Source organism: Gorilla gorilla, chromosome 9 (genome assembly GCF_029281585.2).
Source record: "Gorilla gorilla gorilla isolate KB3781 chromosome 9, NHGRI_mGorGor1-v2.1_pri, whole genome shotgun sequence".
NCBI classification, from domain to species: domain Eukaryota; kingdom Metazoa; phylum Chordata; class Mammalia; order Primates; family Hominidae; genus Gorilla; species Gorilla gorilla.
The window spans coordinates 22883883-22909544 of record NC_073233.2 but is presented as its reverse complement, the minus strand read 5'-3'; the positions used below and the strand labels follow the sequence as shown (position 1 = coordinate 22909544).

Sequence of the window (25662 nt, the reverse complement as noted above, 5' to 3'; positions counted from 1 at the left end):
ATAAGTAAATTGATATACTATACAATGAAATATTTCTTTTTATCAAATAGGTTAACTAAATTGCCCTTGCTTTAAAAATGTGGTGTAATCAAAATTTATTGAAGACTCTATACTAAGGTAGTGCATAGATTTATAAAACGCAAAAGAAAATAACCCTTAAGAGGCTTTGTAATCTGAAGAAATGATACTGAAACAATTTAAGAGTTGCCCCATTCATGTAGGCCAGGATCAGATGCTGAATTAATACAAGTTGAAGGGAAAAAAAATAGGGCGGTATAGAATTAAGATAAATAGGCCATTGACTCCAACTAGTTCAGAATGATAAACTTTTCTTGATTTGAAAAAGGAAGTAAATAAGTAAAACTACCTGTATGTTTAAATGTAAATTCAGGAGCTTGTATTCTTTGAAGTGCACAAACAAATGGGGTGGAATCATGATGCAATGTACTAATTTATGAATTAACAGCTTCTGAATTTTGAGAGTGGCAACCTTTTCCTTCCTCAGACGTCATTCATTTCTGTTTGTTTTGATATGACATTAGATTGGTAAATCTTTCACATGCTTCATTATATAGAAATGAGGTCTGTAGATATTGAATTATCTTAAAAGACAGATGTAAGATTAACTGAAATGAAAGAGATATTCGTAAAAGCCACGATAAAGTTAGATTTCAAGAGCATTAAAATGAAATGTCCAGTAAAAATGATATCTAGAGTGTTGTTATGTTTATTGAGTTGTGTTTACAGAGAAAGGAGTTAAGCTGAAATAATCTGCTTGATTCAACCTATTTTATAGCAACCATTTTACTTTTGCATAAATGGATAAATATTCCCAAAGGATATGTTTGCCAGAAAGTGGGCAAAGTTAGCTGGAAGAAAGAGCTGTTTATTGCTCAATATGCCCGATTAAAATAAAATTTAAAAACTATTAAAAATTTAAAAAGGGAGTATATTTTCTGTGGACCTGTCTGGGCATAATCATGACTCATTCTCCTGTCATTTGTATGAACTTATTCTATAGTGTTTACTCTGGTATTTATTAGCACAGTACTAAAATACCTTTCATCTTTTTTTGTCCAACAATATTTTGTAGTATATTTGAAAAACAGCATGTTATATTAAAGGTGTTTCCATTATGCTTAGACCACCATCCCAGAAATATCAATCCCAACACTTTATTTTTAGATTTAGTCAGTTGTACTGACTCGAGGGAAATGTAAAAGATGCTTGCAATTAATATACTGTGCATATTGTAGCATAAATAGCATTAACTGTGCATAGTATAAATACCTTAAAAATAAAGCTTTGCCAGATAACCTTTATATCATTATTAAGAAGATTAAATAATATGTGTCAAGATCTGTGAGGACTTCTCTGAAATTTATTTCTGAAATAAATTTATTTAATTGAATATATATGGTATAAATATATAAATTCAATTAAATAAATGCAATTAAATAAATACACATATATGGTAAACATTTTTAAAGGTACAAAAGATATAGAGTAAAAAACAGGTCTCCTGTTTATTTCCTGCAAGTTCCTCAGTTCTCAGGTTCTCTCCCTGGAAGCCATGTCTATTACCAATTTTTAATGTATTTATCAAAATATGTTCTGTGAAATTTTTTCTTTTTATTTAATTGTTATGTCTTTATTGGTACATATTTGCATATATTTATGGAGTATACATGTTATTTTCTTATAAGCCTAGAGTGTATAATGATCATGTCGGGGTATTTAGGACTCATCACTTTAAGTATTTATCATTTCTATGTGTTGGGAACATTTCAAGTCCTCTCTTCCAGCTATTTTGATATAATACATTGTTGTTAATGATAGTCATCCTACTCTGCTATTGAACATAGAACTTTTCCCTTCTATCTAACTATAGGTTTGTACTCATTAACCAACCTTTCCTCATCTCCCACCCTCCTACCCACACATCATTCCTAACCTCGGGTCTATACTCTCTCTCCATGATCATGACCACATTTTTTTTTACCTCTCATGTATGCGGGAGAACATGCAGTATTTTTCTTTCTGTGCCTGGCTTATCTCACTTAACATAATGACCTCCAGTTCCACCCATGTTGCAGAAAATGACATGATTTATTTTTTTTATGGCCAAATAGTATTCCGTTGTGTGTATAGACCATATTTTCTGACACTGAGGTTGATTTTATGACTTTGCTATAGTGAATAGTGCTGCAGTAAACATGGAAGTGTAGGTATCCCTTTGATATACTGATTTCCTTTCCTTTGGATAAATACCTAGTAGCTGGATTGCTGGATGCTATGGTAGTTCTGTTTTTTGCTTTTTGAGAACTCTCCAGTTAGAAAAGTCTTCTTTTCTCCACATCCTCCTCACCAGCATCTGTTATTTTTTTGTCTTTTTAGTAATAGCCATTCTAGCTGCAGTAAGATGATATTACATTGTGATTTTGATTTGTATTTTCTTGATGATTAGTGATGTTGAACATTTTTTCATGTGTCTGTTGGCTGATTTTATGTTTTCTTTTGAGAATTTATTATTTATGTATTCATGTCCTTTGCCTACTTTTTAATAGAATTAGTTGTCCTTTTTTTAATAGTTCAGTTGTTTTAGTTTCTTGTAAATTCTGGATGTTGGTCCATTGTCAGATTACTAGTTTACAAATATTTTCTCCCATTCCACGTATTGTCTCTTCACTCTGTTCATTGTTTCCTTTGCTGTGCAGAAGCTTTTTGGTGTAGTATAGTCACGTTTGTCTATTTTTGTTTTCATTTCCATTGCTTTTGAAGTCTTAGCCATAAAATCTTTGCCTAGACCTATGTCTTGAAGTATTTCTCCTAGTAGTTTTATAGTTTCAGGTCTATGTTTAAGTCTTTAATTCATCTTGAGTTGATTTTAGTATATTGTGAGAGATAGGGGTCTCATTTCATTCTTTTGCATATGGATATCCAATTTCCCCAGCATCATTTCTAGAAGAGGGTGTCTTTTCCCCAATGTATGTTCTTGGCACCTTTGTCAAAAATCAGTTGGCTGTAAATATGTGGGTTTATTTCTGGGTTCTCTGTTTTGTTCCATTTGTCTATGTCTGTTTTGATATCAATACTATGTTGTTCTGTTTTATATAGCCTTGTAATGTATTTTAAAGTCAGATAGCATTATGCCTTGAGCTTTTTTCTTTTTGCTTAGTATTGGTTTGGCTATTTGGGCCCCTTTTTTAGTTTCATAAAAATTTTAGGAGTGTTTCCTTCTATTTCTGTGAAAAAATGACATTGGTATTTTGATAGGGATTGCATTGACTCTACAGGTTGCTTTGGTTAGTATGGTTGTTGTATTAGTCTTTTCTTATACAGCTGTAAAGAAATACCTGAAATTGGGAAATCTATAAAGAAAAGAGATTTAATCAGGTCACAGGTTTGCAGGCTATACAGGCTTCTGCTTCTGGGGAGGCTTCAGGAAACTTACAATCATGGTGGAAGGGCAAAGGGGAAGCAGGCACATCTCCACGTGGCTGTCAGGAGGAAGAGTGAGTAAGAAGGGAGAGGTGCTACACACTTTTATTTTATTGTATTTATTATTATTATTATTTTTGAGACAGAGTTTCTCTCCGTTATCGTGGCTGGAGTGCAATGGTATGATCTTGGCTCATTGCAACCTCTGCCTTCTTGACTCAAGTGATTCTCATGCCCCAGCCTCATGAGTAGCTGGGATTACAGGTATTCGCCACCATGCCTGGCTACTTTTTGTATTTTTAGTAGAGACAGGGTTTCACCGTGTTGACCAGGTTGGTCTTGAACTCCTGACCTCAAGTGATCTGCCCGCCTTGGCCTCCCAAAGTGCTGGGATTACGGGTGTGAGCTACCATGCCTGGCTGTGTTACACACTTTTAAACAAGCAGATCTCAGGAGAACTCTACCACAAGAACAGCAAGGGGGAAATCCATCCCCATGATTTAGTCATCTCCCACCAGCTCCCTCCTCCAACACTGGGGAGTACAATTCGACATGAGATTTGGTTGGGGGCACAGAACCAAACCATATCATCCTGCCCTTGGCCCCTGCCAAATCTCATGTCCTTCTCACATTTTAAAACACAATCATGCCTTCTTAGCAGTACCCCAAGTCTTAACTCATTTCAGCATTAATTCAAAACTCCAGGTCCAAAGTCTGATCTGAGACAAGGCAAGTCCCTTCCACCTATGAGCCTGTAAAATAAGAAACAAGTTAGTTACTTCCAAGATACAATGGGGGTATAGGCATTGGGGAAATACTCCCTTTCCAAAAGGGAGAAATTGGCAAAAACAAAGGGCCCCATGCAAGTCTGAAACCCAGCAGAGCAGTCATTAAACCTTAAAGCTCCAAAATAATCTCCTTCAACTCCTTGTCTCTCATTCAGGCCACAGTGATGCAATGGGTAGGCTCCTAAGACCTTGGGCAGCTCCACCCCTGTGGTGCAGGGTATAGCCCCTGTAGCTGCTTTGATGGACTGGTGTTGAGTGCCTGTGGCTTTTCCAGGTGCACAATGCAAGTTGTTGGTGGATCTACCATTCTAGGGTCTAGAGTACAGTGGCCCCCTTCTCACATCTCTACTAGGCCATGCCCCAGCAGGGACTCTGTGTGGGGCTTCCAACCCTACATTTTGCATCCACGCTGCCCTAGTAGAGGTTCTCCATGAATGCTCTGAACCTGCAGCATACTTCTGCCTGGACATCCAGTTGTTTCCATACATCCTCTGAAATCCAGGCAGAGGCTCCCAAGCCTCAACTCTTGCCCTCTGCCCACCTGAAGGCTTAACACCTTGGTGGCTCCCAGCTTGCACCCTCTGAAGCAGTGGTCTGAGATGTATCTGGAGCCTTTTTAGCCATGGCTGGAGCTGGAGCTGGGGCAGCTGGGATGCCATGTCCTGAGGCTGCATAGAGCAGTCGGGGCCCTGAGTATGGCTCACAGAACCATTTTTCCCTTCTAGGCATCCAGGTGTGTGATGGTAGAGGCTGCCATGAAGGTCTCTAAAATGCCTTGGAGGCATTTTTCCCATTGTCTTGGCTGTTAACATTCAGATCCTCTTAACTTATGCAAATTCCTGCAGCTGGCTTGAATTCCTCCCCAGGAAATGTTTTTTTTCTTTTCTACCACATGGCCAGGCTGCAAAATTTTCAAACTTTTCCACGTTGCTTCCATTTTAAATATAAATTCCAGTTTCAGATTATGTCTTTGCTCATGAATATAAACATATGCCATTGGAAGCAGCCAGGCCACATCTTGAATGCTTTGCTGCTTAGAAGTTTCTTCTGCCAGATACCCTAAGTAATCTCTCTCAAGTTCAAAGTTCAGGCAGGGGCAAAATGCCACCAGTCTCTTTGCTAAAGCATAGCAAGAGTGACCTTTGCTCCAGTTCCCAATAAGTTCCTCATCTCCATCTGAGACCACCTCAGCCGGGACTTCACTGTCCATATGACTGTTAGCATTTTGGCCACAACCATTCAACAAGTCTCTAGAAAGTTCCAAATGTTCCCTCATCTTTCTACGTTCCTCTGAGCCCTCCAAACTGTTGCAACCTTTGCCCATTCCCCAGTTCTGTAGCTGCTTCCACATTTTCAAGTATCTTTATAGAAATGTCCCACTTTCCTTTTTGCAAATTTCTATATTAGTTTATTCTCAAATTGCTGTAAAGAAATACCTGAAACTGGGTAATAAAGATGTTTGATTGGCTCATGGTTCTGTGGGCTGTACAGGATTTTGCTTCTGGGGAGGTCTCAGGAAACTTATAATTATGGTGGAAAGTGAAGGGGAAGCAGGAACATCTTCCCATGGCCAGCAGGAGCCAGTGGAGGTGCTACACACTTTTAAACAAGTAGATCTGGGGAGAACTCTATTACAAGAACAGCATGGGGCCATCTGCTTCCATGATTCAGTCGCCTCCCACCAGGCCTTTTCTCCAACATTGGGGATTAGGATTCAACATGAGATTTTGGGCGGGGGGCGGGGGACACAGAGCCAAACCATATCTGTTATTTTAACAATATTAATTTTTCCAGTCCATGAGCATGGGATGTCTTTCTATTTGTTTGTGTCCTCTTCATTTTTTTTTTCCATCAGTGTTTTACAGTTTTCCTTGTAGAGGTCTTTATCCTTGATTAAATTTATTTCGAAGTTTTTTTTTGTAGCTATTGTAAATAGGATTGCCCTCTTGATTTCTTTCTCAGCTAATTTATTATTGGTGCATAGAATTACTTCAGATTTTTATATGTATTTTGTATCCTGCAACTTCACTGAACTTGTTGGTCAGATGTAAGAGTTTTTGGTGGAGTCTTAAGATTTTTCTAGATATAAGATTATGTCCTCTGCAAAGAGGGACAATTTGACTTCTTTTCCAATTTGTATGCCTTTTATTCCTTTCTCTTGCCTAATTGTTCTGGCTAGGACTTTCCGTATTATGTTGAATAGGAGTGGTGAAAAGTAGGCATTCTTGTCTTGTTCTAGTTATTAGAGGAAAGTCCTTTAGATCTATTCATATTTGCTTTATATATTTGGGAGCTCTGGTATTGAGTGCATGTAAGTTTATTTATTTATTTATTTATTTATTTATTTTTGAGACGGAGTTTCACTCTGTTGCCCAGGCTGGAGTGCAGTGGTGCAATCTCAGCTCACTGCAAGCTCTGCCTCCTGGGTTCATGCAATTCTCCTTCCTCAGCCTCCCGAGTAGCTGGGACTACAGGCACCCACCACCATGCCTGGCTAATTTTTGTATTTTTAGTACAGACGGAGTTTCACCTTGTTAGCCAGGATGGTCTCGATCTCCTGACCTCGTGATCTGCCCACCTTGGCCTCCCAAAGTGCTGGGATTACAGGCGTGAGCCACCGTGCCCAACCGATAAATTTAGAATTCTTACATCCTCTTGCTGAGTTGTTACCTTTTTCATTATATAATGACATTTTCATCTCTTTTTACTTACTGTTTTTGACATAAAGTCTGTGTTATCTGACATAAGTATAGCTACTCCTGCTAACTTTTGGTATTCCTTTGTGTGGAATATCTTTTCCATTCCTTTACTTTCAGTCGCTATGTGTCTTCACAGGTGACATGAGTTTCTTGTAGACAGCATATACTTGGGCTATATTTTGTATTCATTCAACCAGTCTATATATTTTTAGTAGAAAGTTTAATCCTTTTACATTAAAGGTTATTATTGATATGTGAAGGCTTATTCCTGTCATTTTATGAATTGATTTCTGTTTGCTTTGCCTACAATTTGTTCTTTTCTTTCTCTCTTATTTAACATTGTGGTTTGGTAATTTTCTGTAGTGGTAACGTTTGAATTCTTTCTCTTATTTATGTATTTGCTCTACCAGTTTTATACTTTCATGTTTTTTTTTTTCATGATGGTAGATGTTGTCTTATCACTTCCCGGGGTAGAACTCCATAAGCATTTCTTGTAGAGCTTGTCCTGTGGTGATGAATTCCCTCAGTTTTTGCTTATCTAGAAAAGACTTTATTTCTCTTTCATTTATGAAGGATAACTTTGCTGGCTATTGTATATTTAGTGGCAGTTTTATTTTTCTCTTAACATTTTGAATATATTATCCCATTCTCTCCTGGCCTGTAAGATTTCTGCTGATAAATCTGCTATTAGTTTGATGGGGGTGCTTTTCTAAGTTACTGGGCACTTTTCTCTTGCTGCTTTAATTCTCTCTTTAACTTTTGACAATTTGACTATAATGTACCGTGGAGAAGACCTTTTTAACTTGCATCTCTCTGGGGATCTCTGAGCTTCTTATATCTGGATGTCTAATTCTCTTGCTAGATGTGGGGAGTTTTTAGCTATGAATTGGTTAAATAGGTTTTCTATCCTGTTTGTTTTCTCGTCACCTCCTGAGACACTGAAAATTTGAATATTAGGTCACTTTATGGTGTCCCACAGGTCACATAGTCTTCCTTCATTCTTAAAAGTTCTTTTTTTCTTTATTTTAATCTGACTTGGTTATTTCAAAAGACCTGCCTTCAAGTTCTGAAATTTGTTCTTCTACTTGATATAGTGTATGATTCAAGCTTTCAAATGTATTTTTTATTTCATTTAATGAATTCCTCAGTTACAGAATTTTTTTAATGATATTTATCTCTGTGGCAGATTTCTCATTTCTCTCCTGAATTGTTTTTCTGGATTTTTTTTTTATTATTATACTTAAATTTTAGGGTACATGTTAACAACGTGCAGGTTTGTTACATATGTATACGTGTGTCATGTTGGTGTGCTGCACCCATTAACTCGTCATTTAACATTAGGTATATCTCCTAATGCTATCCCTCCCCGCTCCCCCCACCCCACAACAGGCCCGGTGTGTGATGTTCCACTTCCTGTGTCCATGTGTTCTCGTTGTTCAATTCCCACCTATGACTGAGAACATGTGGTGTTTGGTTTTTTGTCCTTGGGTAGTTTGCTGAGAATGATGGTTTCCAGCTTCATCCATGTCCCTACAAAGGACATGAACTCATCATTTTTTATGGCTGCATAGTATTCCATGGTGTATATGTGCCACATTTTCTTAATCCAGTCTATCATTGTTGGACATTAGGCTTGGTTCCAAGTCTTTGCTATTGTGAATAGTGCCGCAATAAACATACGTGTGCAGGTGTCTTTATAGCAGCATGTTTTATAATCCTTTGGGTATATACCCAGTAACGGGACGGCTGGGTCAAATGGTATTTCTAGTTCTAGATCCCTGAGGAATCGCCACACTGACTTCCACAATGGTTGAACTAGTTTACAGTCCCACCAACAGTGTAAAAGTGTTCCTATTTCTCCACATCCTCTCCAGCACCTGTTGTTTCCTGACTTTTTAATGATTGCCATTCTAACTGGTGTGAGATGGTATCTCAGTGTGGTTTTGATTTGCATTTCTCTGATGGCCAGTGATGATGAGCATTTTTTCATGTGTTTTTTGGCTGCATAAATGTCTTCTTTTGAGAAGTGTCTGTTCATGTCTTTTGCCCACTTTTTTGATGGGGTTGTTTGTTTTTTTCTTGTAAATTTGTTTGAGTTCTTTCTAGGTCCTGGATATTAGCCCTTTGTCAGATGAGTAGATTGCAAAAATTTTCTCCCATTCTGTAGGTTGCCTGTTCACTCTGATGATAATTTCTTTTGCTGTGCAGAAGCTCTTTAGTTTAATTAGATCCCATTTGTCAATTTTGGCTTTTGTTGCCATTGCTTTTGGTGTTTTAGACACGAAGTTCTTGCCCATGCCTATGTCCTGAATGGTATTGCCTAGGTTTTCTTCTAGGGTTTTTATGGTTTTATGTCTAACATTTAAGTCTTCAATCCATCTTGAATTAATTTTTATATAAGGTGTAAGGAAGGGATCCAGTTTCAGCTTTCTACATATGGCTAGACAGTTTCCCCAGCACCATTTATTAAATAGGGAATCCTTTCCCCATTTCCTATTTTTGTCAGGTTTGTCAAAGATCAGATAGTTGTAGATGTGTGGCATTATTTCTGAGGGCTCTGTTCTGTTCCATTGGTCTATATCTCTGTTTTGGTACCAGTACCATGCTGTTTTGGTTACTGTAGCCTTGTGGTATAGTTTGAAGTCAGGTAGCATGGTGCCTCCATCTTTGTTCTTTTGGCTTAGGATTGACTTGGCAATGCAGGCTGTTTTTTGCTTCCATATGAACTTTAAAGTAGTTTTTTCCAATTCTGTGAAGAAAGTCATTGGTAGCTTGATGGGGATGACATTGAATCTATAAATTACCTTGGGCAGTATGGCCATTTTCACAATATTGATTCTTCCTACCCAAGAGCATGGAATGTTCTTCCATTTGTTTGTATCCTCTTTTATTTCATTGAGTAGTGGTTTGTGGTTCTCCTTGATGAGGTCCTTCACATCCCTTGTAAGTTGGATTCCTAGATATTTCATTCTCTTTGAAGCAATTGTGAATGGGAGTTCACTCATGATTTGGCTCTCTGTTTGTTTGTTATTGGTATATAAGAATGCTTGTGATTTTTGCACATTGATTTTGTATCCTGAGACTTTGCTGAAGTTGCTTATCAGCTTAAGGAGATTTTGGGCTTAGAAGATGGGGTTTTCTAGATATACAATCATGTCATCTGCAAACAGGGACAATTTGACTTCCTCTTTTCCTAATTTAATACACTTTATTTCCTTCTCCTGCCTGATTGCCCTGGCTAGAACTTCCTACACTATGTTGAATAGGAGTGGTGGGAGAGGGCATCCCTGTCTTATGCCAGTTTTCAAAGGGAATGCTTCCAGTTTTTGCCTATTCACTATGATATTGGCTGTGGGTTTCTCATAGATAGCTCTTATTATTTTGAGATATGTCCCATGAATACCTAATTTATTGAGAGTTTTTAGCATGAAGAGTTGTTGAATTTTGTCAAAGGCCTTTTCTGCATCTATTGAGATAATCATGTGGTTTTTGTCATTGGTTCTGTTTATATGCTGGATTCCGTTTATTGATTTGTGCATGTTGAACCAGCCTTGCATCCCAGGGATGAAGCCCACTGGATCATGGTGGATAAGCTTTTTGATGTGCTGCTGGATTCGGTTTTCCAGTATTTTATTCAGGATTTTTGCATTGATGTTCATCAGGGATATTGGTCTAAAATTCTCTTTTTTTGTTGTGTCTCTGCCAGGCTTTGGTATCAGGATGATGCTGGCCTCATAAAGTGAGTTCGGGAGGATTCCCTCTTTTTCTATTGCTTGGAATAGTTTCAGAAGGAAAGGTACCAGTTCCTCCTTGTACCTCTAGTAGAATTCGGCTGTGACTCCGTCTGGTCCTGGACTTTTTTGGTTGGTAAGCTATTAATTATTGCCTCAATCTCAGAGCCTGTTATTGGTCTATTCAGAGATTCAACTTCTTCCTGGTTTAGTCTTGGGAGGGTGTATGTGTCGAGGAATTTATCCATTTCTTCTAGATTTTTTAGTTTATTTGCATAGAGGTGTTGATAGTATTCTCTGATGGTAGTTTGTATTTCTGTGGGATTGGTGGTGATATTCCCTTTATCATTTTTTATTGCGTCTATTTGATTCTTCTCTCTTTTCTTCTTTATTAGTCTTGCTAGCAGTTTATCAATTTTGTTGATCTTTTCAAAAAACCAGCTCCTGGATTCATTGATTTTTTGAAGGGTTGTTTTGTGTCTCTATCTCTTTCAGTTCTGCTGTGATCTTAGTTATTTCTTGCCTTCTGCTAGCTTTTGAATGTGTTTGCTCTTGCTTCCCTAGTTCTTTTAATTGTGATGTTAGGGTGTCAATTTTAGATCTTTCCTGCTTTCTCTTGTGGGCATTTAGTGCTATAAATCTCCCTGTACACACTGCTTTGAATGCGTCCCAGAGATTCTGGTATGTTGTGTCTTTGTTCTCATTGGTTTCAAAGAACATGTTCATTTCAGCCTTCGTTTCGTTATGTACCCAGTAGTCATTCAGGAGCAGGTTGTTCAGTTTCCATGTAGTTGAGTGGTTTTGAGTGAGTTTCTTAGTCCTGAGTTCTAGTTTGATTGCACTGTGGTCTGAGAGACAGTTTGTTATAATTTCTGTTCTTTTACATTTGCTGAGGAGAGCTTTACTTCCAACTATGTGGTCAATTTTGGAATAGGTGTGAGTGGTGCTGAAAAGCATGTATATTCTGTTGATTTGGGGTGGAGAGTTCTGTAGATGTCTATTAAGTCCGCTTGGTGCAGAGCTGAGTTCAATTCCTGGATATGCTTGTTAACTTTCTGTCTCGTTGATCTGTCTAATGTTGACAGTGGGGTGTTAAAATCTCCTATTATTATTGTGTGGGAGTCTAAGTCTCTTTGCAGGTCTCTAAGGACTTGCTTTATGAATCTGGATGCTCCTTTATTGGGTGCATATATATTTAGGATAGTTAGCTCTTCTTGTTGAATTGATCCCTTTAGCATTATGTAATGGCCTTCTTTGTCTCTTTTGATCTTTGTTGGTTTAAAGTCTGTTTTATCGGAGACTGGGATTGCAACCGCTGCCTTTTCTCGTTTTCCATTTGTTTGGTAGATCTTCCTCCATCCCTTTATTTTGAGCCTATGTATGTCTCTGCACGTGAGATGGGTTTCCTGAATACAGCACACTGATGGGTCTTGACTCTATCCAATTTGCCAGTCTGTGTCTTTTAATTGGAGCATTTAGCCCATTTACACTTAAAGTTAATATTGTTATGTGTGAATTTGATCCTTTCCTTATGATGTTAGCTGGTTATTTTGCTCGTTAGTTGATGCAGTTTCATCCTAGCCTCGATGGTCTTTACAATTTGGCATGTTTTTGCAGTGGCTGGTACGGGTTGTTCCTTTCCATGTTTAGTGCTTCCTTCAGGAGCTCTTTTAGGGCAGGCCTGGTGGTGACAAAATCTCTCAGCATTTGCTTCTCTGTAAATTCTCCTTCACTTATGAAGCTTAGTTTGGCTGGATATGAAATTGTACGTTGAAAATTCTTTTCTTCAAGAATGTTGAATATTGGCCCCCACTCTCTTCTGGCTTGTAGAGTTTCTGCCAAGAGATCAGCTGTTAGTCTGATGGGCTTCCCTTTGTGGGTAACCCGACCTTTCTCTCTGGCTTCCCTTAATATTTTTTCCTTCATTTCAACTTTGGTGAATCTGACAATTATGTGTCTTGGAGTTGCTCTTCTCGAGGAGTATCTTTGTGGCGTTCTCTGTATTTCCTGAATGTGAATGTTGGCCTGCCTTGCTAGATTGGGGAAGTTCTCCTTTATAATATCCTGCAGAGTGTTTTCCAACTTGGTTCCATTCTCCCCGTCACTTTCAGGTACACCAATCAGACATAGATTTGGTCTTTTCACATAGTCCCATATTTCTTGGAGGCTTTGTTCATTTGTTTTTATTCTTTTTTCTCTAAACTTCTCTTCTCGCTTCATTTCATTCATTTCATCTTCCATCACTGATACCCTTTCTTCCAGTTGATCGTATCGGCTACTTAGGCTTGTGCATTCGTCACGTAGTTCTCATGCCGTGGTTTTCAGCTCTGTCAGGTCCTTTAAGGACTTCTGTGCATTGGTTATTCTAGTTAGCCATTCATCTATTTTTTTTTCAAGGTTTTTAACTTCTTTGCCATGGGTTTGAACTTCCTCCTTTATCTCGGAGTAGTTTGATTGTCTGAAGCCTTCTTCTCTCAACTTATCAAAGTCATCTCTGTCCAGCTTTGTTCCATTGCTGGTGAGGACCTGCATTCCTTTGGAGGAGGAGAGGCATTCTGATTTTTAGAGATTCCAGTTTTTCTGCTCTGTTTTTTCCCCATCTTTGTGGTTTAGTATACCTTTTGTCTTTGACGATGGTGACATATAGATGGGGTTTTGGTGTGGATGTCCTTTCTGTGTGTTAGTTTTCCTTCTAAGAGTTAGGACCCTCAGCTGCAGGTCTGTTGGAGTTTGCTGGAGGTCCACTCCAGACCCTGTTTGCCTGGGTATCAGCAACGGAGGCTGCAGAACAGCGGATATTGGTGAACAGCAAATGTTGCTGCCTGATCGTTCCTCTGGAAGTTTTGTCTCAGAGGAGTACCCAGCCGTTTGAGGTGTCAGTCTGCCCCTACTGGGGGTGCCTCCCAGTTAGGCTACTCGCAGGTCAGGGACCCACTTTAGGAGGCAGTCTGTCTATTCTCAGATCTCCAGCTGCGTGCTGGGAGAACCACTACTCTCTTCAAAGCTGTCAGACAGGGACATTTAAGTCTGCAGAGGTTTCTGCTGCCTTTTGTCTGGCTATGCACTCTCCCCAGAGGTGGAGTCTACAGAGGCAGGCAGGCCTCCTTGACCTGCGGTGGGCTCCACCCAGTTCGAGCTTCCCAGTGGCTTTGTTTACCTACTCAAGCCTCAGCAGTGGTGTGCGCCCCTCCCCCAGCCTTGCTGCAGCCTTGCAGTTTGATCTCAGACTGCTGTGCTAGCAATGAGCGAGGCTCTGTGGGCGTAAGACCCTCTGATCCAGGCACGGGATAAAATCTCCTGGTGTGCCATTTGCTAAGACCATTGGAAAAGCGCAGTATTAGGGTGGGAGTGACCCGATTTTCCAGGTGTTGTCTGTCACCCCTTTCTTTGACTAGGAAAGGGAATTCCCTGACCCCTTGCACTTCCCGGGTGAGGCGATGCCTTGCCCTGCTTTGGCTCATGCTTGGTGCATTGCGCCCACTGTCCTGCACCCACTTTCTGAAACTCCCCAGTGAGATGAACCCGGTACCTCAGTTGGAAATGCAGAAATCACCCGTCTTCTGCGTTGCTCACGCTGGGAGCTGTAGACTGGAGCTGTTCCTATTCAGCCATGTTGGCTCCACCCTCTGCTTTTTTTTTTTTAATCCATGTTCTCTTGTATCTCATTGATCTTCTGTAATATCATTATTTTGAATTATTTTTCTGGGATTTCATAAGTTTTTTTTCATTGAAATATGTTGCTGGAGAATTATTGTTTTCCATTGGACCTGTCATATTTCCTTGCTTTTTCATGTTTCTATGTCTTTGTATTGATATCTGCACATCTGGTTTAATAATTACTTCTAATTTTCTGAATTTACATTTATAGCAGAGGACTCTTCCTCGAAGCTCTGTCTATGGGGTTGGTTGAGTAGAGCACTTTGGCTTTGATCCTGGGTACATGCATTTGTGTAGTCTCTGTATGATTTCTTTGGCTGTAAACAGTGTCAATGGTGTCTGAGATTTCCTCAGTGGCTTAGGCTGTGGTTGTTAGTGGAGGCTGTGGTGATATTTTGTTGGAGACAGGGACACCAGATGGGCCAGTCCTTGTTCCCCAGTGGTTACAGTAGCAGGCTAAGCATGCCTGTTCTTGGGCCCTAGAGTGTCATACATTGGCACTGGTGTTAGTGGATCTAGGTGGGCTGATTCTTAGGCCTTCAGGTAGCTTCTTGGGTGTCAGGAGTGGTAATGGTGGCCTGAGTGGGTGGAAGGGTCTTTGGGTCCCTGGCCAGTGGGTGTTGCATGGGCAATGGCAGTAGCAGTGGGGGAACAACCTTTTGGCTCACAGCAGATCTGTGCTTGTGTTGGCAGTAACTGTGACAGGCTTGGTGGACAGTCCTTGAACCACAGGTGGCACATGGGGGTGGGTGCCAGCTATTGTGGTAGTGGTAGATTGGGTAAGCTTGTCCTCAGGTTCCCAGGAGGAGTACTTGGGAGCCAATGGTGGTGGATAGGGCAGAGCAATCCCCAAGCACCCAGATGATGTGGCACTTGGTGGGGCAGAGCACTGCCAGGTGGAACTGTCCCAAGTCCCCCTTGGTGGTACATATGGGCACTAGTTTTGATAGGTGGGGGCAGGATGATTTCCAGGCTCATGGCAGAATGTTTGAGTGGGGACGGCAGTGACTGTGCTGCAGCCCTGCTTTTAGGGATTGTGGAGGCGCTTTCAGTGGTAGCAGCTATAGACAGGTGGCTAGGGAGCATGTGCTTTGGCCCCAGGTAGTGGCTATGGGCAGGGTTGTCTGTCCTTAGGATGGTTGTAAATGAACTATGGCCCTGCTGCTAGGAATGGTGGGATTGTTGCCAGTGGCTCATGTTTCAGCTTTGGCAGTGGCAGCCAGCAGCAGTGACTGGCTGCAGGTGGAGGGTGTCAATGGGGATCCAGGGATGTGGAGATGCAGGGGCTGTTGGGCTCCAAGGCAGGATGCAGTCTGGAGGGTGCTGGGCTCTCAAAATGGCATCTTGCTGTAGTTGCTTAGGACTTGGGGCAGTGTGTGAGAACCAATGTGAGCTCCCTCTTGGGAGCAATATTGTTACATGGTCTCCTGGCAGCTTCCTATGTTAGTCTCAGTGCCCACCAAGGTCGACAAGCTCCCCTATGATTAGGAGTGCAGGAGTTCACTGTGGGAATATGAACCACCGAGGGTCTTTCACTTCCATTTTCCCTATGTTGGGGAGTCTCTCCAACCTCCCAGCTGATACTGCCAGGCAGGCTGCTTGCTTTCCCTTTCCTTCCTTGCCTTAGGTATTTCCTATTACTTCCCTATTGAATTTCAGTGTTCTCTCTTAAGTGATCGATTTGAAGGGTGATTATTGACTTCCTATTTTGGTTCTTCTTTGTGTAGGAGGCCTACCAGATGCCTCTAGTCAGCAATCTTGAAGCCCCTTTGTTTTTTTTTCCTTAACACAAATGGTACTTTATTATACATATTTGCTTTTGTATATCGCTTTTTAAAAGTTTCACAATACATATTGAGGATATATGTATCAGGATGTGTAGGCTTTCTCATTCATTTTATTTATTTTATTTTTATTTATTTATTTTGAGACAGACTTTTGCTTTGTGGCCCAGGCTGGAGTGCAATGGCGGGATCTCAGCTCACTGCAACGTCCGCCTTCTGGATTCAAGGGATTCCGCTGCCTCAGCCTCCTGAGTAGCTGGGACTACAGGCATGTGCCACCATGCCTGGCTAATTTTGTATTTTTAGTGGAGATGGGGTTTCACCATGTTGGCCAGGCTGGTCTTGAACTCCCTGACCTCTAGTGATCTGCCCACCTCGGCCTCCCAAAGTGCTGGGATACAGGCATGAGCCACCGTGCCTGGCCTCTCATTTCTTGTAACTGACTACATTATATTCCAGTGTCTGGGTGTACTATAACGTATTTAACCTGTCTTCATTAATGGACTTTTTGATTAGTTCTAATCTTTTGGTATTACTAACAATATTGCAGCGAATATTCTTGTATATCCTTCTTTGTGTTCTTGTACAAATGTCTACGTAGGAAAAATTTCTAGAGATGGAATTATGGGTTAAAGCTTATATTCAATTTAAATTTTAAATAAATATTATCAAATTGCCTTTCATAGCTGCTGTGTCAATTTGTACTGCTAACAATAATGTTTGAGAATGCTTATTTCTGTATACTCTGGACCATACAGGTGAAAACTGACATCTCATTGTTTTAGTTTGTATTTTTATCATTTGAATTAGATTGCTTATATTATGTTTAAATATTAGGCATTTGAGAAAAACTTGTTTTTAACCTTTTTATTATAGAATATAATACCCAAATACAAAATAGAAATGTGCACAAAAGAAGACGTTTTATCATAAAATGAATATCTGTGTAACTACCACCCAGGTTAAGAAGTAGAATGTTTATATTACCCGGAAGCCTTTCTTCTTCCTATACCAACCACTACTCCCCTTCCTCCTCCAAAGGGAAAAAACATCATTACCTTTCTTTTATGATAATGACTTCTTTGCTTTTCTTTATAGTTTCACCCCCAGAGCATGCATGCCTGTACAACACACTGTTGGGTCTGTCTGTTCTTTACTTTATGTAAATGGGCTTTATATATCCTTTTGTTTCTGGATCCTTTCATTTCATATAAGATTTGTGAGATACATTTTTGTTATTTCGTGTAGCAGTAATTTGCTCATTTTCATTGTTTTATAGTGTTCCATTCTATGATTATATCACAGTTTGCCCATTCCGCTGTTGACAGACATTTCCAGTTTGGGACTAGTATGAATAATGCATTCTTGTATACTTGGTGTGCAAGTGCCTGCACCTTTGTTGGGTAAATTCTTAGAAGTAGAATTTCTGGATGATAGGATGTGGTATTTTTATCTATATTAGATAATGTCAAGCTGTTATACAAATTCTTCTAATTTACACTTCCACTAGCAGAGTATGAGAGTTCCTGTTGTCATATACTTTCTCCCATTATTTATATTATCAGTCTTTATAGTTTAAACATTCTGGTGGATATGAAGTGACATCTCATAATTTTTATTTTCAGTTCCTTAAATATTAATGAAGTTAAGCACATTTTGATGTTTATTGGCCATATAGAAATCCTCTTTTATGAATCCATTTTTGGTTCCATTTTTCTATTCAATTTCTTGTCTTCTTTTATTGATTTATAGGCGTTTTAATACATTCTGGGTACAGACCAGTTTGTAGTCTTAGTTTGGATTCCAGCAAAAGTAGAGCCTTTTGATGAGGACTAGGGTACTGATAGCTTTTTGGGAGATAATCCGAGGAAGTAGAAGTGAGGGAGTAGTGAGGTTTGGAAGAAGGAAAAAGCCTCCTTCTTATTAAGGTCACACTATAGGCAATGGGAACTGGATTCTTTTAGAACCTCTGAGAAGAGCACAGAAAGCCTTCCTGAAGGAGGAGAGTCTGAAGCACTTACTCAATGCTGATTAAGAGTTTCTTCCAGTGGTGTTTACTCCCCCATCTCCCAAGGTGAGCTTGTGCTGGGCTAAACATATTTCCGTGGCCTTCAGAGAAGGTCATGAAGCAGAAGGTGGCAGAATGTTCAGTGATTGCTTGAGATGAGATACTAGCAAGGCCAGTCTGTGCTTGCATGGGACTGTCCATTGCAGCTCTGGCTAAAATCAGAACTGGTCCAGGGAACTCCTAAGTAGCAGCACCAATGGCATCTTTTCTATTTTGTAGATACCTTTATTCCACACTAAAAGATGCCTTTTACTCTCTTATGGTGTCTTTTGACGAACAGAAATGCTTAATATTATTTATGTAATCAAACAAAATTTATCTACTTTTCCCGTTTTGGGTAATGCTTTCAATATTTTGTTTAAAAAATCTTTTCTTACCCTGAATTCATGAGGACATTCTTAAGCTACTTTTTTAGGTAGTGTATTTTTTTTGAGAAGGTGATGAAAGATATGGGTAATTTCTCCAGAAACATACAAATCATTTTCTATAACTTTAAGGTGTTCATGGAACCTTTGAAGGCCTTCCATAGAACCCCTAGTACTTTATTGATCGCAGGTTCGGAATCTCTAGTCATTGTTTTACCTTTTTAATTTAGACCCATAGACTACCTGGAACTGATCTTTGCATCGTATGATATGAGATAGAGAGCAAGTTTTATTTTTTCATATAGATGTCTAAAACATACACCTGCTTAGTTTTTATTCCTTTTTCTGTGCTCTCTAGTCTGTTCCAAAGGAATGTTTTTCTCCTCTTGTGCCAGTTACTCTGTATTAATTACTGTTGCTTTATAGTTTATCTTGATATCTGATAGATCAAGTCTATTCTTTGTGCTCAAGATTTTCTTGTCTTTTCTTGGATGTTTGGATTTTCATATGAATTTCAAAATGAACTTACTATATTATGCACACACACACAGACACACGCACACCACACACACACACACACACACACACACACACACAGACTGTTGGAATTCAGATTGGAATTGCACTGAATCTCCAGATTAATTTGGGGAGATTGACTTCTTTATAATTTTGAGTCTTCCAATCCATGACATAATGTAGCTCTCCACTTGCTGGGCCTTAACTTATTCTCAAAAATGTTACATAGTTTATTGCAATGAGGCCTTGCATATCTTTCATTACAAGTCTTACCTAGGTATTTGATATTTGTGATAGTTTTATATAAATGATATTTATAAATTTCATTTTGCTTGGGATTATATGTAGAAAAGCAATATATATTTTTTGTACAATGCTCTTGCATAAAACAAAATTGCCAAGCCCATTTGTTAATTATAATTCTTCATCTGTAGGTTCTTTTGAATTTTCTTTCTATATAATCATATCATCTGCAAATTCTGACAATTTGGTTTCTTCTTTTAAATTTTTATATTTTGCATGTATTTTTCTTGTCTAATTGTACTGTCTAATACTTCCAATGCAATGTTGAAAATAGAAGTAGTGGGCATCTTTATTGCATTCTGTATCTCAAAGAAAATGCTGTTGACATTTTATTATTAAGAATCATGGTATGATGTTTGCTTAAAAATACTGTTTTTTGTGCACTTGTTGCAGTTGTTGGGTGTACCATTATAAATATGTCAATTAGGTCAAATTTGTTGATGATATTAATTAAGTCTTTTATATTTTTCTGCCTTTAAAAGTCTACTTATTTTATCATTTATCCAGAGAATATTTTAAAATTTTTACTTTCAGTTATGGACTTCTCTTATACTTCTGCAAGCTTAGCTAAATATTTTGAGAATATGGCATTAAGTTTATATAAAGTTAGAACTGTTATATCTTATTGATGAATTGACTTTTTAATCATTACTATTACTGTTACTATTATCTTTATCTCTAATAATACTCTTTGCTTTTAACCCTTTTTTGTCTGATATTATAGTTTTCTTTTGGTTAGTGCTTGCACCAAAACCAAAATCTATTTAACTCAGAACTTTCTAAACTTACATGAACATAGAATTTTATCAAGGCATAGTATATATTAATATCTCAGGAAACAAGTGGTATATAGAACAAACTTTGCAAAATAGTGATCTAAAATATATGATTATTAAAGGAGTATACCTAGGGGGTCATAGATAAGAGAGCTATTTAGATATCTCCAGTTGGGGAGTCTATTAAAGCAGAGTTAAGCAAACTATATCCAGGGAGCCCAATCTGGCACACTACCTGTTCTTGTAAATAAAATTTTATTGGAATACAGCTATGCCCACTTATATGTGTAATTTCTATAATTGCTTTTGCTCTATGATGGCAGAGTTGAGTAGAGAGACCATATGGCTATCAAAGCTTAAATTGTTTACTATCTGGCCTTTTACAGAAAATTTGGCAATTATTTTCCTGCTAATAATTGCCAAAAATTGTTGAACACATTACTTTGTGGGCTCAATATGTTGCTAGATATTTTATGTAGATAATCTCATTTTATTATCCTAAAAATCTTTTAAGGTAGGTGAGATGAGATTGTGTTTATTTTACAAATGAGGAAACTAAGGTGCAGAGAAATTAAATAATTGCCCATGGTTACATATCTAGTAAATGTCAGAACCAGGGTTTGAAGCTAGATCTGCCTCCTAGCCTTCACTTTCTCAGTATACTAGACTGCCTTCTGGTTCCTGTTGTTTTGGTAGAGTGTGAAGTAATGGAACAAAAAGTTAAGAAGGTTAAAAAACTCATACTTTGCCATTGTTACTCTAAGAGGTTAGCTATGTTAAGTGTACCTGTTAAGTGCCAGGGTACTGTACTAATTGCTTTACATGTTATCTCATTCAATTTTAGCAATGAATCTGTGTTGCATTTTATAGATAAGGAAATTGAAGTTATTTATCAAGGAAAAAGTAGTTAATCTATCTCAGACCATACTTTCAGAGGAATATTGCTGATTTAAAGATAGTTAGATAACTCTATTGACTATGTCTATTATATAATACAGTGGATACATACCACAAATGTTTCCTCATGCTGTTGTCTAGGATTCCAAATAAAAGTTTTAATAACCACATAATGACATAATATTATGCCTAGTGAGTGGGCTGTATTTTAAACTTTCCCTTATTTTTGGATGTAGGATATAGAATTCACATTATTAATTAGAAGATTTACTTGCATGTTAATGACAATTTAGAAAATACTCTGAATGTTGCTGAAGATTGTGACCTTTGCAAGTGTGAACTCTGTATAAAATAGTAGAACTGCATACTTTTTTTTGCTTAATTTATTTTTTCCAATTTCAAATGTTCAGCATTAAGGAAATTTAGAAAAATGTGAAAAATGGAAAGAAAGTGTTTACCTATTGTCCCATGCCCAATGGCAGCCTTTGTTAACAGCTTATTCCTCTCAGTCCTTTTCCTAAGAACATAGTCTTTTATTATTTTTTAAAAAGTGTGTGAATATAATTTTTATCCCCCCTTTTTGGCTTTACATCATGTACCTAGTGATGGAAAACTCTGACTTAAAATGAAAGCTCTGTCAGCAACTTGTCATGTGGTCCGAAGTGAGTTGTATGTCTGTTTCCTTGCCTGTAAACTTGGGCACATTTCATTCTGCTATCCCTGATATTTTTACTTAGAATGTGAGGCAACCTCTGAGGCTAGGCCAGATCTTGTCTGGACTTTAAAGTGGAATCTTCAAATTGTTATGAAGAAGATACAGTAAAATGATAAGCAGGATCTCTCCACGTGATCCTCTTTGTTTCTTTGTTTTTGAGAGTGAGCAAAAGACCTAAGGTAAGGTTGAGAAGGACTAACCTGTAGTGTGCAACTAAACTCCCAGTGGGTCTACAGTGTTTATTTGTTAGGTGTGATAATGTGGTAGCATTGCTAAGGACACAACTGTAGGGTCTTGTACCCTTAAGGCATTCCTCTTTAAAAAGTGGATGACTATACTAGCCACCACATCAACTAAGATGTGACTTGAGCTCATTTCATTTGAGTCTTAGGGAAAAAGCAAAAGGGAAATACATTTATGGAAGGCATACCCCATCTAGGAAGCATTTTCATATATCAAATCCCCACAAAAACTTTGGGAGGTAAATGTTAACATCCTCATCTTTAAAAGTATTTTTTTTTATTTTAGAAAGTGAGATTATATAGTTTTATAATCTGCTTTCTTCTCTTTACACATTTCATGCAAAGCTGTAATTATTTGTCTTCTTTACTAGGCTGTGAACTCCTTGAAGTCACCAACTCTACTGCATTCATTTTTGTTTTCTCAGGGCTTAACACAGTGCCTGGCACAGAGTAAACATCCAGTAAGTGATGAGTAAGGATGATTTACTCTAGGAATTGGGACTCTTAGATAATTAGCCCATAGTTATCAAATCTTTATTTTTGTTTTGTTTCAGCATCTCTCTTCCTTTTAATTTCTACCATGAATTTAGAAATGCTTGAAAAATGTAAAGTGCCACATACATGCAAGTTGAGACTATGTTGACTCTCTGTATTCCCATAAGTTGTTCTGGTCTGTATCCAGTTGATAATGCAGTTGTTATTTTTATAGTAGTCTAAGTACATATTTGCACAACAGGCGGTGTCAGCTCATCTAAGTTACTTGCTGTTATTTGCCTGATACTTTTAAATTACATAGCTCCATTACTGAAGTCATTATTTGTGGTTAAGAGGGAGTGGTACTGAGAGTGGTAACAGGAAGACTTTTAAAAAATGAGGATTAAAATTGACCATCTTTAGCTGCCTTTAAATTTATCTTGATTTAATTATCTAGAACAAGTACAAAGAATGGCCCTGCCTTAGTTTTTTCTATACGTCTGCTCTATACAAAATACGCTGATTAAAAAGAGGTATGGACTTAAAAATTAGAATTTATTTGCAAGATTTTGTTAAATGATTGCTTTTTAAATCTCTGCCACTCTACTGTTACTCCATTTTGTGAGCAGAACTCAGGAAGAGAAAACTCAGCAAGGATAGGAATCCTCTCCTCTTTCTGGATATGATAGTGCACTGCAAATGCAAGACTCTTCTAACTATGGCATCTATCTTACAATGAATCCAAATGGTCATTCCTGGAGGTCTGGGATTATGCTTTATTGTCCTATATCCCTAGAAATTCCTATTCATGCCATTCATCCTGTGGGCTCTCAGAAATATTAATTGAATTGCTGAAGACTTGCTTGTATCTTTATCTCAGATTTTTAAAAAAAGCACCCTGCAATAACTAAGACTTAATTTTTTAGCTAAATTCCATGTCTAGTTTCTAATACCTCCTTATATTTTAAAACATCATTATTTTATTTTTAAAAAACAGAAACTCCAAAATCATTGAGAATCTTTTCTGTAAAATAAGACATTCTACAGAGTTACAAAATTTTCATTTTTCCATACAAGTTTTTGTGAGCATGCCCACATTTAGCACAGTTACTCTTTAGCCCGGGAGTTTTTGAATTTTAGTGTGCTAGGAATTACCTGAGGACAATGCTTAAAATTAGATTCATGGGCCAACTCTCAGAATCATAGAATTGATTGGTTTGGGTGGAGCTCTAATAATCTTTAAAAATATTTTCTTTTTTTAATTTTTATTTTATTATTATTATACTTTAAGTTTTAGGGTACATGTGCACATTTAATTTTGAGATGGAGTCTCACTCTGTCACCCAGGCCAGAGTGCAGTGGCACAATCTTGGTTCACTGCTGCCTCTGCCTCCCAGGTTCAAGTGATTCTTCTGCCTCAGCCTCCTGAGTAGCCGGGACTATCATGCTCGGCCAATCTTTGTATTTTTAGTAGAGACGGGGTTTCACCATGTTGGCCAGGCTGGTCTCAAACTTCTGACCTCAAGTGATTCGCCCACCTTGGCCTCCCAAGGTGTTGGGATTACAGGCGTGAGTCACCGCACCCAGCCACAATTTTTTTATTTTAATAAGCACTCTAGGCAGTTCTGATATAGGTAGTCTGTGGATTATGTTTTGATAATGACTTTTTTTCTCCAGTCCTACTCATACAGGACCCTCTTTGCCTTTTTAAAAACTATTATTATTAAGTTGTTATCTCTGAAATCAGACAGCCTATAAGAAAAAAAGATCTTAAAAAAGACAATAATAGGTGTTATTTCAAAGAAGTGTATTTTGATAAGAAAAGCAAGGGGCATGAAGGAATAAAGGAGAACAAGTTTATGAAGTGAAAAGTTACAAAATATATTCTTTTTTACCCACTGCCAAATTTTTATTTGATTTTGGTCAGGTTGTCTTGCTGCCTTCTGTTTATGAAGTATGTGGAATTTTTCTGTAGTGAAGACGTCAAAATACAAATTTTGTATTAAGTCACATGGTAATTCTGTACCATGGATTAAGTCACATGGTAATTCTGTAAATAGTTTTTGGAAGTTTGTGGTCTATATTTTGATCTTGGTTCATAATGATAAGCTGCCTTTGTAAAATACCTTTATAAAGTAATGACATGAGGTCTTCTAAATATTCCCTTCCTTCCCCTCTCCTCCCCTCCCCTCCCCTCCCCTTCCCTTTTCTTCCCTTCCCTTTTCTGAGACAGTATCTCACTCTGTTGCCCAGGATAGAATGCAGTGGCGTGATCATAATTCACTGCAGCCCCAACCTCCTGTGCTCAAGTGGTCTTCCTGCCTCAGCCTCCTCGGTAGCTGGGACTATAGGTGTGTGTCACCATGCCTGGCTAATTTTTTTTTTTTTGAGATGGAGCCTTGCCCTATCACCCAGGCTGGAGTGCAGTGGCAAGATCTCGGCTCACTGCAACCTCTGCCTCCAGGGTTCAAGCGATTCTTCTGCCTCAGCCTCCCGAGTAGCTGGGATTATAGCCACGTGCCACCATGCCCAGCTTATTTTTTGTATCTTTAGTAGAGACAGGGTTTCACCATGTTGGCCAGGCTGGTCTCGAACTCCTGACCTCATGACTTGCCCACCCTGGCCTCCCAAAGTTCTGGGATTACAGGTGTGAGCCACTGCACCTGGCCGCCTGGCTAATTTTTAAATTTCTTTTGTAGAGACGGGGGTCTCACTTTGTTGTCCAGGCTGGTTTTGAACTCCTCACCTTAAACGACCCTCCCACTTTGGCCTCCCAAAGTGGTGGGATAACAGGTGTGAATCACTGCACCTGGCCCTCATTTTTTTTGTTTTGTTTTGTGTAGACACTATTTTTATACTGACCACCTTTGTTCATAGATAGCTCTTATTGAATTATTCTTTCAGGAGAGCAGTAAAGTGTTGGCAGTTGTAAAAATGTGTCAAATTTATGCAATCCTATCTCTGATTTACAATTCAGTTACACATGTTGGCAGAGGTGAACTGGTGGGCCTAAGGAAATGCCACAATAATTCCTCCTCTCTTGACCCAGAAATGTCTTGATCCTGACCATATAATTTATTAAAGTAGGCTTAGGGTATGTTACATGAAAGTGTAAAGGTATTCTTCCTAGTGGGTGTGAATAGTATACATTTTAAAAAAATGTAAACTCCTGGTCCACTCAAGGAGATTTTGGTTTAGGAGGTCTG

At 38.5% G+C, this 25662-nt stretch overlaps 1 protein-coding gene across 3 annotated transcripts in view; it reads left to right on the top strand.

Moving 5' to 3' along the window:
* SOX6 (SRY-box transcription factor 6) overlaps positions 1-25662 on the top strand; it is a 641322-nt gene that overhangs the window by 103627 nt on the left and 512033 nt on the right. The window lies entirely within an intron of this gene.